The 16,263-nt window shown below is 38.8% G+C and overlaps 1 long non-coding RNA gene across 4 annotated transcripts in view; it reads left to right on the forward strand.

Annotated features, from left to right (window-relative positions):
• LOC115601593 overlaps positions 1-16,263 on the forward strand; it is a 58,138-nt gene that overhangs the window by 32,527 nt on the left and 9,348 nt on the right. For all 4 annotated transcript variants that reach the window (XR_003989406.1, XR_003989407.1, XR_003989408.1 and 1 more), the window contains one exon: positions 15,749-15,826. This is a non-coding gene — a long non-coding RNA (uncharacterized LOC115601593). The remainder of the gene's footprint in view (positions 1-15,748; positions 15,827-16,263) is intronic.

Genomic DNA, 16,263 nt, shown 5'->3' on the forward strand with positions numbered 1-16,263 from the left:
TTTTCTTTAAGAGTCCTTTTTGTTTCAGAGCCTCTGCAAGCTGTAAGCCAAAAGGTATATGTATACAACTGTTGGTTGCTGATTGCATGGCATAAGTGTGGCAAGGAATACAGGATTTCATTTCCAAGATTTAAACTTTTGCTTCTTTGGTAAATGAGAAGTCACTTTCAGTGAACCGATATGTGAAATACAGGATTTGTCCACCACTTTGCCAAGATTTCTATAGCCACAGGACTTTCACCTGTTATAAACCCATGACTAGAGGACATCTTCATGTCAAAACAGGACTATAAGGAAACCTGGGAATTATTCATGGTCACACAGGGTCTCAGCCTGTGGATAACAAGCACAGGATTTCAGTATCCATGGCTACCGTTGCAGGTTTGAAGATTTGAGATAATGATAAATTTAACTTATATTCATTTATTGCCCGATAATTGCATCTTTTTCTTTTGTGTAAGCACCCCGTGTTTTAGCTACATTTTGGGAAGAAGGGCTTGTAAACAGAGGTTAGTAAAACCCTACCATATGCATATGTTCCATTGCTGCTTGCTTCCAGGTATGGAGGTGGCATTAAGCATGCTGCCTGGCATGTGTAGGGTCCCTTATCCCTTGGTGGAGATTCTTCACTTCCAACAAGGCAGTGTCGCTCAGAAGGTTGCCTTTAAACTTGTATTTCCCATCATCTTCGGAGAAGATGTCTTTAGCTCTAGCCTGTGCATGCCTATATCACAAGGCTAGTCTCTTCTGGGTGTTGTTTAGCAGCTGCATGTTCCAGCAGACTTCAAATTCAGCCTTAGATAGAGACTTGAAATCAAATGTACAAGCAAGTAGTGCTGATGTACCATATTTAATATAGGCTGTACTGGGAAATTGCCTTCTTGTCATAAACGGATCACTTAAAAGTTACGTCTTTGTTCTGCTCTTTTTCTAGCTCTTCAGTTAATGTTTCAAAATTAGTTCTAGGTTTTCATGGTAAGTTGAAGAATCGTTCACATCATGGTGTAATCAGCTACTAGTGTTGCGAAAATGGCTTAAAAATACCCTCTATTATAAGCCTAAAACATCTGTTAGGATCGTGGAAGCAGGAGTGTTTGTATTGTATAGCGCTTGTCTGCTGTACAGCCTTAGAGTGAGGAAAGTCTAAATAGTTGCCCAACACTTATCCTGCAACCAGTCTAACATCACTGATTTTCGTGGAGGTGGATGGGAGAATACTGTTCAGTTTGTAGTTCTTAAAAATTATTTATTTTGTAAAAAGAGAGTTTTTGAGAGGAATCTACAACGAGGGCTCTCACATTGAAAATTGTCTTAAATTAACACTGATTAAGCATCACAGCTGGATACCTGAAGTCCTTTTCTATACTTCACCCACTGAAGAAAGCATAATCTGCCTTTTTACAGAGCCAAGTGTGGTGCTACTCATTGTCATTTGGAGCACTTCCACTAGCACTGACAGTTGTGGGGAAAGCAGTGAGTACCTGCTTTGTGCTCCCACCTCAGAGGGGTGTTATGCATTTGCACGTCACTCCGAGATAATGAAATTGTTAATCACTGCTTAATTTTGATTAATGTCAAAGCACTGAAGAAGCCTAACTCCAAGTGAGCACCTTTGCGGGAAAAGTCCTTTGCATGGGACTTGGTTTCTTTACACAGTGAAAGAGCTATTGCATTTTTCCAAGCTATTCCAAGGCTTAGAGATTTCATACTGAATTATTTCAAAGTAAGTTATTGGTGTGCTTAGTTTAATATGGAGCTGCAAAGTATACTTCTAAGTACTAAGGAGTGCTTGTGCTACATGAACTGTGAAGTACTCTACAACAGCAAAATACACTCAGAAGTCAGCACACCTTTGTCCTCCTTAGGCTCTGGAGCATTTCTGAAAATGTTAAATTCCGATTCAGCTGCTCAAATGTTACAGCCAGAAGTTATCCTATCCACGTTAGTTTCCTGATTCAAGAAAACTCTGCCTTTTCTGCACATTTTTAAAGTGAAAACCAGCTAAAGATTTCTTCACCAAAAGTTGAGACCCTTCAGAACTGTCTGAGAGGTGACTAATTCAGGTATCTTGGGAGCACATGCAACTAAGGAAAGGGACCAAAATAACTCTTTTTGCAAGTTTATCTGTAATAATCACTGCAATCAGTGAAAGGTGATTTTTTTCTTTACTAACATGGAAAGCAGCTGGCTGTAAGTGGAACACTTACAGAGAATACTAATGCTTCTGTAGAACAGGTATAATTCAATTTACCATTTTAATGTTCGTAGCCAGAACAATCACGACATTTTTGTGCAAGATGCATTGAAGAAGTAGGCGGAGAAAAGATGGAACTTTCCAGCTAACTCCTGAGAGCTGAAGTTTAAACTCTTCTGTCTGTAAACAAGATGGGTATATTTCCTATGAGGATAACAAGATTTATTTCTTCTTCCCTTTCTAATCAGTACACTTCACCAAAAATTTGGCATAATAATTAATCTAAAAGCTGTAGGGAATATCAAATGTAAACTTTCATCATATAAATTAATTACAAATGTTATGCTTCCTTTTTTTTTTTTTTTTAATTTCCTTTTATTTATAAGGTTCTGCATACCAGTTTAATGGCTTTTTTATTATTTTTCAATTAATTGGTTCTGGTTTCTGTGCTCCGTTATAGATGTCTGCAAATTACTTTGTGGATGAGTGAGGAGGAGGGTTACAGAAGGTTCTGCTTCCATTCCTTTTTCTGAATAACAAGCTGGTGAAATGGAGTCAAGCATTCAGCATAAATTAAAAGCTCACACACATGAAATTTGGAAAGTATTTTGTAACTTGTTTTAGCTGTTATTGTGGCGTATGAAAGGCACGGACTCAGAGCATCTTCATGCAGCGAATCACTTTATTGCCTATTGCTCTAACTTTTATACCGTTCTAGCAAAGCTATCTTTAGCCTATTGCTCTAACTCTTAATGCCAAACTATTTTATCACATCATGTTTAGTTCCTGGTTTACAGTTTTGGTTTTTTCAACATTCTTCCTCGTTTCGCAAACAGTCCCAGAATAACCAGGTCCTTATCTTTCTGTTCTCCTACTCCTGTCCAGCTGGGTTGCTCTGCTCAATCACACAGTGTACTTTGCTGCTTCTTTAACTCTTTCTTCTCCAGCCAAGCAGTTACTTCTCTCTGGCAATAATGAAATAGTTTCCATCCTCTCCTACAGTTATGATAGAACTGAATTGATGCAGTAGAAACAATATACTTGGTGAGTACTTGAAGTTTATAGAAATTGCCTTGCTGCCAAAATGGCTTGAAGTACAGGGGATTCAGATTTAGCCCAAGAATCCCACCCAGCTGCTTTACTCTCATGGTTTAAAATGGAATGTGTTTTATTCTCTGTATTAGGAAAAAAACCAACCAAAACAACAACAAAAACACATTACAAAAAACAGCACAGAATGTAAATGAAAGTTTTAAAACATTTGGGACAAAAATTCAGACAGAGGTAAACTGCCTTCATTTACTCCCCCTCTCAAGTGGCTTCCCAGAAAAGGTATGGCCTGTCACAGCAGCAAGGATACAGTATTCGGTCACACAGCAGAAGTTGCTTGTGATGCCATATTGCCTTTTGAACTGCTGATTGAAGTTTTTAATTACCGAAGTGCTGTGTCTGAAGACAGCCAATACTTGATGTTCCAATAGCTGATAAACATTTCCTGCGACCCATAAAACTGCGGGTTTTCTCTTGCAAACAGCCTGAAAGAAGAGGACAAAAAAAAAACCTGAAAACCAGCCACTATTTATTTTCCTAGATGGTGAGAAAGAATCTGCATTCCCACTGGTAACTTGTAAACCATTTACTTTGATTATTTCTGGTGTTTAGCTTCCTCCACTGCACTGCGTTAGTCCTACATGGAATAACAATGCTCTTGTGAACTAAAGAGCAGTACTTGGCAGGAGGGAAGGGTTAGCTGTTCAATGATCTGCAAAATGTCTATGAAAAGGATAAAAATTCTTGAAAGTCATAAAGGTTTTCTGAAATAGCTGGAGGTTCTCTAGCAGAAACACAAGCCACAAGCAGTGACCTGAAGGAGGCACTCTTGTGCACATTGTATTTTAGCTACTTCAGGGGCAGACATACCAAAATCTTAGCTGATCATAATTAAGTAAACTCCAAAGGCACCAAGAAGTCTTTTTATGGCATGTAAAACTATGGAAGAGTTACAAAATTTCAGATTTCTTTTACAAAACCAAATAGAATGTAAGCTTTTTGAATAAAACTGGGACAAATGCAGGTGCCCATTAAGAATTTTGGAAGTTCAAATGTCCCTCATCCTCAGAACATAAAAAGTATCAATGTTGCAGTTCTTTTTATAAAGAAATGCCAGTATTCCATATTATAAACAAAAACTTTTCTTTAATGTATTTTTATCTCAAGTCTGGAAATGAAGAAAGCACAGAATCCTAGCAGTATAGAAGGAAAAACATGAAGATTTCCTGCGGACTGAAGTGCAGATTCTCAGACTAAGTTTGAGGTCATAAAAGGTGTTATTGAAAACTCAGATTTTTAACAATGTGAGGCTAACTCAGACGTTATTTCAAATTCAGGTGAAATCAATTTGCTGTAATTTTGTATGCATGTTAAGTAGTAAGACAATTGGAGGAAAGGGAGGTAGGAGTGAGTGAAATGTATTCAGTTGAAGACTAATACATCTCATGTTTCACTAAATCAAGGAGAAAAAGGAGCAATCTGGTATGGACTTTGAGTATTGCCTGCCTACAGCAGATAGGCAAGCTGCTCAGGGGAAGCCTGTGTGTTTCTTGCTTTGCTTGTAGTATTTTAATATAAACTGCTATGAAAGCATGACTTAATGACTAGAAATGGGGCCTGTCCCTGGAACCTAAAAGTGATTGAGATGGTTCAGAGCAATGCCAGGAGCTGCTATTCAGACTGGGTAAAAAGGACAGATTGCAGTCCATGCATGAAGCAGGTTACCTCCCAAGTCCTATGGTTTTATACGCACCAAGGACTACGTTTGGTCTCTTTCACTGCAGTGTCCAGGTGTTAAAGTGCGTATACAGATATGATGTTCTTATGCTGAAAAGAAGAGCCAGTATCTCTGTTTTATAGATAGAAACTGAAATGAAGAATAGTTTTCTGCTCACTCCACCGCTAACAAATGCTTTCAGAACCTAAGTTCAACCCTGCTATACCTCAGACCTCAAGAGCAGCATCTCTGAGTGTGTGAGAAGGTTGGTTTTTAGATTTTTCAGGAAATACAGCAGAATTTTCAGATCTTAATAGTCAGTGAGATATGAGGGGATGTTTTGAGGACTGCAGTCTTAAATGAGAGTATCAACTGAATGTAATTCCTGTGTCTAAAGATGTATGTGATATAGTGTGTTCCTTTACTACAGCTCCCTGAGGATTGATGTAATAGGTGTGTCCTGGCAGCAGTCATTCCCATGACTTCTATTAAATTTAACCAAAGCCTGGTCAATTATAAATGGCAGAGAGATGCTTGTAAACATTCTCTCTGTGGCAGCATATCATCTATTTCACAGAAGTGTAAGATCTGCAGCTGGAGGGACTGAAGCGGTCTTGCACTTTTGCAAGTCATTGCACGACAGCCTCGGTGGTCTGGGGGATGTGAGCTTCACCTTGCCTGATGCCTCTTGCCTGCTACATCATGCTGGCCTGCTCCTGGGCCAGAGAAGTGTAGTGTGGCTGCCTAAATGGGAAGGCCAAACTGCTACAAATCCTGGAAGACCCTGTTCTGCTGGGAAAAGAACGCTGCTCCTGAAGGTTGCATTACCGTCCTCTGTAAGGGACCTTTGGAAGCCACAGCCCTCAAAACACAAGTAAGGTAAAGCTGTAGTATGAACTACAGAGGTTTGGGGCAGATGTCTCTGGCTTACTAAAGAACAAAGATTTTGGATTGGAGAGCCCTCAGGTTTGGTTAATTGTGTGCCTTGCCTCTTCTTTAGCTTGTCTCCCTCCCTCCTTAAAGACTTGTTAGGGGTATGGGATGGGGAAGAGAGGAGGTGGATATATGTGGTTTAGAGCCCATCAGCAAGTTATTTGTTTAGCGTCGTCTGATCCGTCGCTTTTAATCTGACATTCACGCCTACCCATCAAAGCAAATGGCCAGCTGCTCTTGTATCAGTAGTGCTATTAGCTTCTGAGATATTAAATATGTGATTCCTCTAGCCTCTGCCTGTTTAGTTGACTGTTCCTTGAGCTAATATTGGCGTAGGACACCAGAAGGAAACACTATTCACTCCATTTGAGCAACTCCTAAATAATCATGAATACTCCCATCCTGGTAAGTCTATTAGACGCAAACTTCAGCGGTTAGTGCTCAAGGCCTTTCAGGTGCTACGTACCGCCTGTGCTGGGTGATTCCATCAATATAGAGTATTGAAGGTAAATACCTACCCATTTATTTCTCTTCATTCTCCTTCATTCAGAGAGGAAAACTGTCTAAACTAGGTGGTACAAAATCCTCTTCTTCTCAGAGTAAAATTTCTTTAGTTAGTGAGGACATATGAACTAGTATGACGTATTAACTGGTATGAATGCTTTGAGGTATCTTGTTGATTATCTCCTAGAAGCAGCAGGATTTTAAAAAGTTAATTTCCTGGCTGGCTAGCATGCACTTCTTGGCTGAAAGAAAGCATGCCTGGAACCAAGCAGCATGCACCCTGTTGCATCTCACTGCTTCATTACGTCTTAATTCCTGTCTCCTCCCACCAACCCCAAGATACTTCAGACTGCTTCACCAAATAGCTTTGGCTTTTCTTTCTCGCTAGCAAACTTTTCTCATGCCCAGGAAAATAGGAAAGAGAAAATTGGCAGCTGAGGTGCCAAGTCATTGCAAAAGCAAGATAAACAAATTCACTGAAACCCTAATCATGTTTCAGTAAATGAGCAGAAAAAAAAGCTTGAGTGTTCCCATGGTAAGTTAAGCTCATTTACCAGTTTGTTGTCTCTTGCCAAAATCCATAGATCATCCTTAACTGTGGAAAGAAGGATAAAGGGAAGAACAGGGGATTTAAGATACTGGTGGATGGAAATGCAAAGTGTTTGCTTTGCTAAGGCCATCTTTTCCCAGCTTGTCCTGCTGAGAGACTGGAAGACCTTTAAAGCCTGTTCTCCAACATACATGATTTTTCCATTTAGGACTCCTGATGGCTACCTCACTCAGCATAGGAACCTGTCTCTGTGGCAGCCCAATCTGAGTGGAGCCAGACATCCTTGTTAAATACACAATTCAGCCAAGCTACCTCTAGCTAGAAGTAAATTCTAAAGACAGGGTAGGCTAGGCTGTGTGGGGGTTTTAAGCCTCTGCAAAAGCTGCATGGATGAAAAGTCTGATTTATCCCTCCTCTGATTGCACCTCCTCTCTTTTCTGCCTAAAGTCTTGCTCAGTCTCTTCCTACCTGTCCCAACTGATGATTTCTCTTCTGTACTCCTGCAAATCCCAGAAGAGAAAAGGAAAAGGTAGTGTATAAGCAGCAGAGGCCCTCACAGCATGTGAGGGAAGCAAAGCTATTGCAAAATTGGGGGACAGCCTGGGCCAAACAAACATCTTCTATTTACTAGACTAACTGCAGAATCTCTGAAGACTGCTGTTACCCTGCAGCTGAATATGAAACTATATCCTGGCTCACACTGAGACACAGAAGACCACAAGCGAGGTTCGTTCTAACAGAAATGGCTCTGCAAATAGTTGCACATGTGAAAACACTTCACATTACTGAACTAGTTGTAATTATGCCTTTTGCCTTCCAAGATGAGCCTTAAAAAGTACTAAAGATTAAGGTCCATCCTGGACTGTAGTCATGGGGATTGATTAAATCTCACAGATCTGAAGATAGGCTGTTTGTGGGGAATGCGCTTGTTCCAGCTGCAGAGAAGGTGATGCATGAGCCTGGCCACATGAAGGTCTTGCCTTTAGCCCTATGTCTTTCATGTGACAGAAACCTAAAATCGTTTTCTCTTTGCATCACTGACCATTTCTGTCACTACTGTACTGGAAAAGTGGAAAGTGGAAGAGCCTAAGGCAGGCTGGACAGGTTCCTATTCACTATGATATTCTTTGCAGTTTTAAAGTTGGGAGTACCAGTAGAAGAAAGAACAGTACCGAGCTGAATATAACAACAATATTCTGTCTGGAATTCTTGTTCTCTATGTATGTTGCCTAGTGCCAAAACATGCAATATACAGTTTGAAGTTTCAAATTGCTTCTTTTCTTAGGCTGAAATGTTGCCCTGTGCAGCCTGTAATAGCCTTAAAAGTGATATTCCCATAAATATCAGTATGAGTAATAAGGACAATGGAAATAAGCCCTGCGTGATGGGATCCTGCAGGTTTTGTGCATTCTGGTCATGATTCAGCTAAGCACTTAGCATATGTTTTTGTCTTACATGCATATATTGAACTCGGCAGGAGTATTTGCATAGTTAAAGGTAAAGCAGTCTACTGGATTAGATTCAGAGCAATTCTCACCTGTCAAGATCCTGTTTACTGCAAATAACGTAGCAGATTGTGCAAGAGAGAAACACTCATGTTGTACCGGAAAGCACTGCTTTACTCTTCAGAAACCACCAAAGTAACTACCTACATATAACCACAGTTCAGTTATGAGGGTTCCTCCCAGGCTATAAATATGTTCTTAACGGACAGGGGAGTGTTTATGTACAAAACAGTGTGATACAACTAACTACTTCAATTCTCAGTCTTGAATGTTGCTATGATAAAGATGAATTTTAAAAGAAAGACTTCTACCTACAGAAATCCACATAATGTTGAAAACAGAGAGAGTTATTCTAAATAAATGCATATGTACAATCAGATTTGAACCAGTTTTTTGAAAGTTGGATGAACAGATCACTGTTACCGAAATGAAGTTGTCACCACCACCATTCTGCTCTGCCTAAATCTAAATAGGTTTTATTGGCATGTCAGTACTAATCACTGTATTTCTCTTAAAGAACTCATTATATCCTTTGTCTGTGAATCAGTAAAGTTTGTTTCTAGGTCTTTTATTCTTGTCTTGCGTGCAATTCACAGCAAAATATTTCCTTCATTCTAAAGTCACTTCAAAAGTGAAAGAAAGTGAAAGGGGAAACAGTTTTCAGACAAAATATGAGGCAAGTCTTTTTCATCAGCTACTGTATTGGGCTTTGTTTTTTAAAATGTTGTTTAGCTTTGACAATTTTATATGATAGATCCCATGAAAAATAAAATCATTTCAGTCAGTCTATTATTCTCAAAGTTTAAATATTCCATGTTGAACAAAAGCATTCAACTAGTCTAATGACTCTTAATAAATAAACTTGTGATATAGGAATCCTGAAAATCTTCCCTTTCACTAAAGAAAACAATATTCTTAAAGAAGAAAAGCATGCAAGTCAAGTTTGCCTCTGACCATTAGTAATATAAAACAAGTATTAATAATACTTAGTTCTTTATTCGAATCAACATAATAATGATCAAGTAAAAGTTTAGACAGTGTCAACAGCTAAAAAAAATGTTTGTAACAAGTATATAGGGACCATACCTTCATAGTGGATGGGTAAGCTCTTATAACAAGTTTTAATTACACAAATGTAAAACAATGCAAATAAGGCATGAGAATACCTTGTTTTACTGTGGCTGCCAAGTTAAACAAATGGCACCTCTCATACACACATGAAGTGAAACTTTTTTCCTCAACTCTGTTGGTAATGCAGAAAGCATTTTCCAGCCACTTATGTGGGGCTTCTCAGTGGGGAAAGAGAAAAGTGTTAACTGTAGAGGAAATGTGAAGCTAGACTGCTCTTAAAGTGGCTGGAGGGAAGGGCAGAGATGGGAGGGCTGTAACGAACAACAGTAGAGTAATGAAATAAGCCCATGGGTATCACCAGTCTGTAGGTAAATAAATTTGAAACAACCTTTAACCTTACGGAGATTACATTTCATTTAGACATTGAATGAGCCAGCTGCAGCAGCAAATCTATCTCAAGGGTTACCATTTATTCCTGCCTGATGTTGAACTCTGTTACAGGCTGCAGGCAATGAAAATTACTAATCAAAACTGTGTTTATAGAATGTTTGCAGTGGGGTCATAAACTTCAGTGAGCTATATTTGATGGTTTTGGGGGTGAGGAAGTGTACAAGTGATAAAATGGTTACAGTTTCAGTTGTTTGTGATTCTCTCTGGCTGGATCACAACTTGCCTATCAATTCTGTCCTTCCTGTTGAAATAAGATTGCATGGGCTAGAATGTAACCAAATACTCTGTTTGCTTGTGTGTTTTTTAATTCAAGAGCTCAGCCAACAGGACTTTCCCACTCGTTTCCAGAAGAGTGGCCTGTAAGCAGCACCCTTGCAATGGGACTATTGGCATGGCTGCAGTAAGAATACTGCCTGGTACAAAGTAGAACGATGAGGGAGGAAGACACCCTTTTACTAGCATGTTAAACACATGGGAAATTCTCCAGTTCAGTGGATCACACACAACCTTTTGCAACCGATACAAGTCAAGAAGAGAACTCCAAGTGCAAATCATCTAACCCTCTTTAATCCCAGACACAGCTTATTTGTTGGAAGCAGTTTCTTCTCTAAAAATTAAATGCTTGAAATTACAGTGGATTCATAACAAACAATGACACGACTAAAGATAAGAGATACCATCTCCAATTTTATAATGCTGTATGTTGTCTTTTTTTGGACCTCTTGTTCCTCTTATTTGGAAAATAACTTTTAAAATCTGAGTTGTAAAAAGTTTTTCTCATAAGCAGTGTTGAGGGACATTTTATTTCTGCAGCCCCATTCTGAGCTGACTTAGCATTTATGACAGACTTCTTGAGGGTTTAACCCTCTAAGTTTTGGCAATTGTAATGGTTGTCACAATGAGTCCCAAAGCAGGGAATAAAGAGTCCAAACAGTCCTGCTTTGTTGAGGATATTTTAGTGCTGGGTATGTGCATGCTGAATTAAGCTCAAGCAATTAGTCTGGTGTATAACTTGCTTCAGCGGTAACTGTGTGCCTAAGGAGAAGGAGGTAGTACAATGAAGTGTTAAATTGTTAGGGAACCCTTTGTAATATAAAAGAATACTCACTACTTTCTCTGAAACCCAGCTCTTTCTTCAACAGATACATATGTATGAAGCATAAGCAATAGTTTAGGTCTGCTCCTGAATGGTCCCAGAACCCGATGGTTTAAGACTTCCATTCCAAATGCAAAAATATGGGATGATTCCAAGCCATGCTTGGACATATGCGTGTTTGTTCTTTTCAACACATGCCCCAACATCAAGCCTGCATTATTTCTTGTAATATAATTGAACATACTTTATTAAAAAGTAAGGATAAAGTGTGTAAAGATCTTGAGAACCCATAACTACTGTATGATTTTAGAAATGGTTTCTGTCATATTGCTCCGCTTTTCTCTATGCGAACTGGAATTTCTTTCTGGAGACAATGCTTATCTGTAATGGGCAGCCTGGTAGGCTACATGAAGAGTGAATGATGCCTATCAGACCAGAAAGTGCTAGTTCTTCCTTACTGATCTGGAGCACATAATCACAGTCAGCCTATGAAGTCATTCTGGGCAACTGTGGAAAGGATAGGACACTAATGGGGAATACATGTTTTGAAGTTGGCAGAACAGGATTGTTGGGGAAGTGTCATGCTAAAACAGTGATACAAAGAAGAAATCTTTTGAAAAGCAGTGGCTTCATGCCCCAGGCTTGTCAGAGGAATTTCCATGAAGTAGCCGTATCTGCTTTTTCAATCATTCTTTTCCATGTACAGCGTGGGGCAAAGATTGTCCTTGTGTAACACTTACGAGGGCTGAGTTTATTAACCAGCAAGGCTAGCTGAAAGCTTTTGCTTTGTCTCAAAGCACACGATGGTAGTATAATTATAGTATTCAAGACTGACACCTGGAGTTATTTTGGCCTTGGTGACATAAGCAAGGTTATGTATGGTAATGCAACTCCAAGTACAAAGAACTTATCCAAAAAGGCTGAGTAGCAGTGCAGAGGTCAAAGACATTATGAAAAGCCCCACTGCCTGTATCACAAAGTCACCTTAAAATATGAAATAATTAGCTTGAGAAACTGGAGAAGAGCCCCAGTTTCAGCTTCTTGTTTTCAAATAGGTGCTGTTGAATCTTGTGCTTGCAAAACAAAATGAGTGGTTTAAGAATAATTCTCCAGCTTTTTAGCCAGAATCCTCAATTTGATGCTAAAGTTTGGATTTCTCTAAGGAAATACTGTGATTGAGCTTGAAAGACGTTCTTCTTATGAAACAGAGCCTGATTTGACAGTTGAAACAGAAGTTGTCTCTGTACACAAAAAAAGTTGTGGTTTTGTCCCCTGAATACCCTGTATAACACATCCAGATATGCTGCAAACTGAACATCCTATTTAAACAAGGCCTTTGATTTTTGTCCTTACTGCAACTAGAAACAGTAATGTTCTCCAGTTCCTATAATTTGACTCCACACTAAATACCAGAAATGAAGAGTTATAATTAAGTGTTATAAAACGTGTGGGATTGACTACCATATAGGTTGCAGTCAATTGTAGCTGTCTATATCAGGCTTAAAAGTACGTAAGATATAAAATAATAATTACCTTGTTATTGCACAAAATTACTAAGATCAACTCTTTTGGAGCTCCTTCATTTATGCCAGTTTTGCACCATTATTTTAGTCCCACAGATCACCTCCTGACTTGCAATGGAATAAAAGAAAAATTGAATCCCCGTCTCCATTCAGCAGGGACCAACATTATGACTGGATGTCTATATCGGCAGAGATCTAATGTCGAAATTACAGACTGCCAAATTTAGCAATCACAAGACCTTTCCTCTCTCTACTGATAAAACGGACATTGATATTTCTTCTGCAAGTCATTGAGGTAACAGGCCAGAAAGCAAACAGTATTCATTTCAAATGAATAAATCTAAAATCTATATGAAGAAAGTAAACAAGCAAAGGTGAGCCTTGTTCCTTCTGTGATCACCAGCAAAGGAGACAAACAGATTGCTGTAAAATGAAGCACGAAAAGCATCAGAAGCACACGAGTAACATCAAGGAAGCTGAAGCAGCTGCTGAAGGAGGTGCAGCAAAAGACTTTAGCGATTCAATAACACTCAATTCAATAAGTCTGTAAATTTGTACTAGCACAGTATCTCTTAGAGATAAACAAGGAGACATGTGGGCAGGAAAAGAACCAAGAACAGTAGCTGAGGCTTTTAGGGCATGGTAAATAGACTGGACTCCAAGAGAAATTGTTGCCTTTCTGGAAATACTTGCACTCAACTAACCCCATCACATCACAAGCAAAAATGAAAAAAGAAAATTCACATAAAAACCAGGAAAATTCCAAATTAAAATGCTGAAAACTTGTAATGATTCCTTTGATTCTAAAAATCTCACACAGCTCCAGCAAGCCCTAGGCCTGGGAAGGGTGTCCTGACAAAATGGAATCAAATGCAGGTTTTTCCTTTAAGGAAAAAGAAATTATAAATTGCTTTCACTTATAGCAAATGTTCAATTGTAACAAATCTCAATAACTTGAATCTGAATTATCAGAAAAGGGAGGAATATATTCAGGCCCTGTGTTCAGAAGCACAGGAGTGCTTAGTTAGATGGCTGAGTCAAATGTTAACAATTCTCCACTGCCAACTAGGAGGGATTACTGTACCCTTATCCAAATGATTACAACTGGTACACAAGGGCTGCTCTCTGTATAATCTCCCACAGTCTCATTTTGCATGTAGAAACTTAACTTTTCCAGGACAGTCAAGCATGAAAAGGCACAATTTGTAATATCGAATAGATATCAGAGAAGCTTCCCAAAGAAGGTACTCAACCATTTATTTCCTCATGTCTGTGCCTGGGGTGTGTAGTGGAGCAGCTGCTATGGGAGCAGAATACCAAGGTACCTGAGCCCTGTGATGTCTGCCAAAAACCATACATCGACAATGTAAGAACAAAGTGGCTGCTCACTGCTTCTGCAGGCTGTTACACGCAGGTCCTCAACATGCAGGCAAGCAACACTTTGTTGTGCCTCATTGAAGATGGCAGCATCCCAACTGGTACAGGCGGTACAACCAGGGGAAGCTCTGCTTAGGAGAGTACTTTACCAAAATATGTCGGCTAGCAAGAAAGAACATAGTTAAACCAGCTGATGCAGAATTGATCCTGAAGATCTTGAAAAAAGAGCTGACTGTAGCCACCGCAAGCTCAAAAACATGGCATAACTTTTCTCTGATGCAAATTCCCATTATACACCTTCCAATGCTTTCTAATTATTCCTTCATTTATTTCCAGAGGAAAGTTATGGCATAACCATAAGTAAGGTCTCTGTTTATGCTGAGTTTTTGTTCTATCATCTACTTAACTGAAGAATACTTACATCAGTTCTCCTTGATTTAACTGGAGAATGGTTTTTTCAATAATTGCTTAATAATAAGTTCAAACAAATTTTGTTTAACGAAATGGAAGAAAATCACAGTGCATATCTGGACATTTGCTAAATGAATTTCCAGAAGAAAAAGGCTAAAAGCTAAGGTCAAGGGACTTGCTTTTTTAAAATGTTATTGCTACTTATGTGGTTTAAAACTTTAAAAGTTCCATCTCTTAATCTATTAAAAAATTTACTTATTATGTCATAGAGGTGGTGTATTTCATTTTCCCACTGAAATCTGAAACATAAAATTATGAGTTGGCAGTATTTGTTTATTATATTTGTATGGATTATCCTTTTACCGTAAAGGTCTCTGGTCCCTCTTGAGTATTGTGAAAGAAAAATAGCTACATGGAGAGATTTGTCTAGGACTGAACGGAATTCAATCATGATCATTTATTTCTCCCAGTCCTCTTACTATCTTGGTTGCCAAGTGTGCTAAGAAATCACTATCATCAAGTCTGAACACAATCTTCATCCATTCTTTGGATGACAGAAACTGAACCAACTGACTGCCTCAGATGCGGCACCATGGGCTTTTCTTAGGCTTCTCTTTGGTTTCATAGCGATGAAATCATCTTTGTGCAAATTGGAAACATTTGGCTTGAAGTTAGGAAAGACGCATAGCTGTGCAGCACAGTGAGTGAGTGGCAGAACAGCTTAGGACTGGTATGTGACCACAGAGAATTTTATCATTTTTATTTGATAACTTTATTCCTGCTGCTGTGTCTTCATTATAACATTTGTCTGTATCTCCTGTTGAAACATGGTGTGCTGACATACTGAAAAGACATACCGCTATTTAAAAGTATTTATTAAAAATGAGAGATGGTTATATAATGCACTGGTTTTTTCTGTGGGTTGGAACAGATTAAGCTTCTTTGTTGAAAACTCTGTTCTCTCATCCTAATTTTGTAATGTTCTTAGAGCTGATATCCAACTGCAGCCCAAACACACAGAATAATTATCCAAAATGCTAAGCCTGATCTTTGATCATGACAGCTATCATGCTGCTTTCCATTAAGGAACTGTTAGAGGCTTTTATCAATATAAATCAGGAGGTGACTAAATACCAATCTCTCTGATAATACAGATCCCTGTGATCTTGAACTTGCCTTTGGTTTGTGCATCACCCACCAGCTACATTAGTGTTTCTGCAAGTATCCGTTCTGAATAGTAATGTAGATTGGAAAGTTGATTTACATTTTAACACTTTTAAAAGATGTTCATTTCTGCTTCGGAAGCAGAAAATATATTAGCTCTACTGACTTAAGACATTGAATAATATATTTCTCCATGCCTTTAGCACAATGATGGCTAGCAGCGAAACACTGATTGATCACACAGATACTCAGCAATTGTGAACAGCCAATTAACCCGTCAGGTAAGTGTTTCTAATCTGACATAACAACCTGGCTATAGATATTACATCCTGAGAGTATAGTGACTGAACGGTCACTAATTAGCTAATTAGCTAATTCACTTTATTCAGGAAAGAACATATAACAGTACCCAGCTGGCTGTATTTTAGTATTAACTGTGGACAACCGAAGAGGGTGTCTTGCAAAGCACAAGCTTGTGTTGTGACCCAAGAAATAAATAAGCACCATAAATACAGCTATTATTACACATCTGATATATAAAGAACTGGAAGCTAGTCAGTTGGCAGCTGTGAATTCTTATCCAATTGGCAATGCAAACACTTTTTTAGGGTTGTTCATTTTAGATTAATCGTTATCTAGAGGCACAGTGCCATCTAGAGACCACATAGAGATTTTGAACAGCTTTCAGGTCTTAGAGGAACAGAGAAGTCTTTGTTGT

Source organism: Strigops habroptila, chromosome 2, assembly GCF_004027225.2.
Source record: "Strigops habroptila isolate Jane chromosome 2, bStrHab1.2.pri, whole genome shotgun sequence".
In the NCBI taxonomy this organism is placed as follows: Eukaryota; Metazoa; Chordata; class Aves; order Psittaciformes; family Psittacidae; genus Strigops; species Strigops habroptila.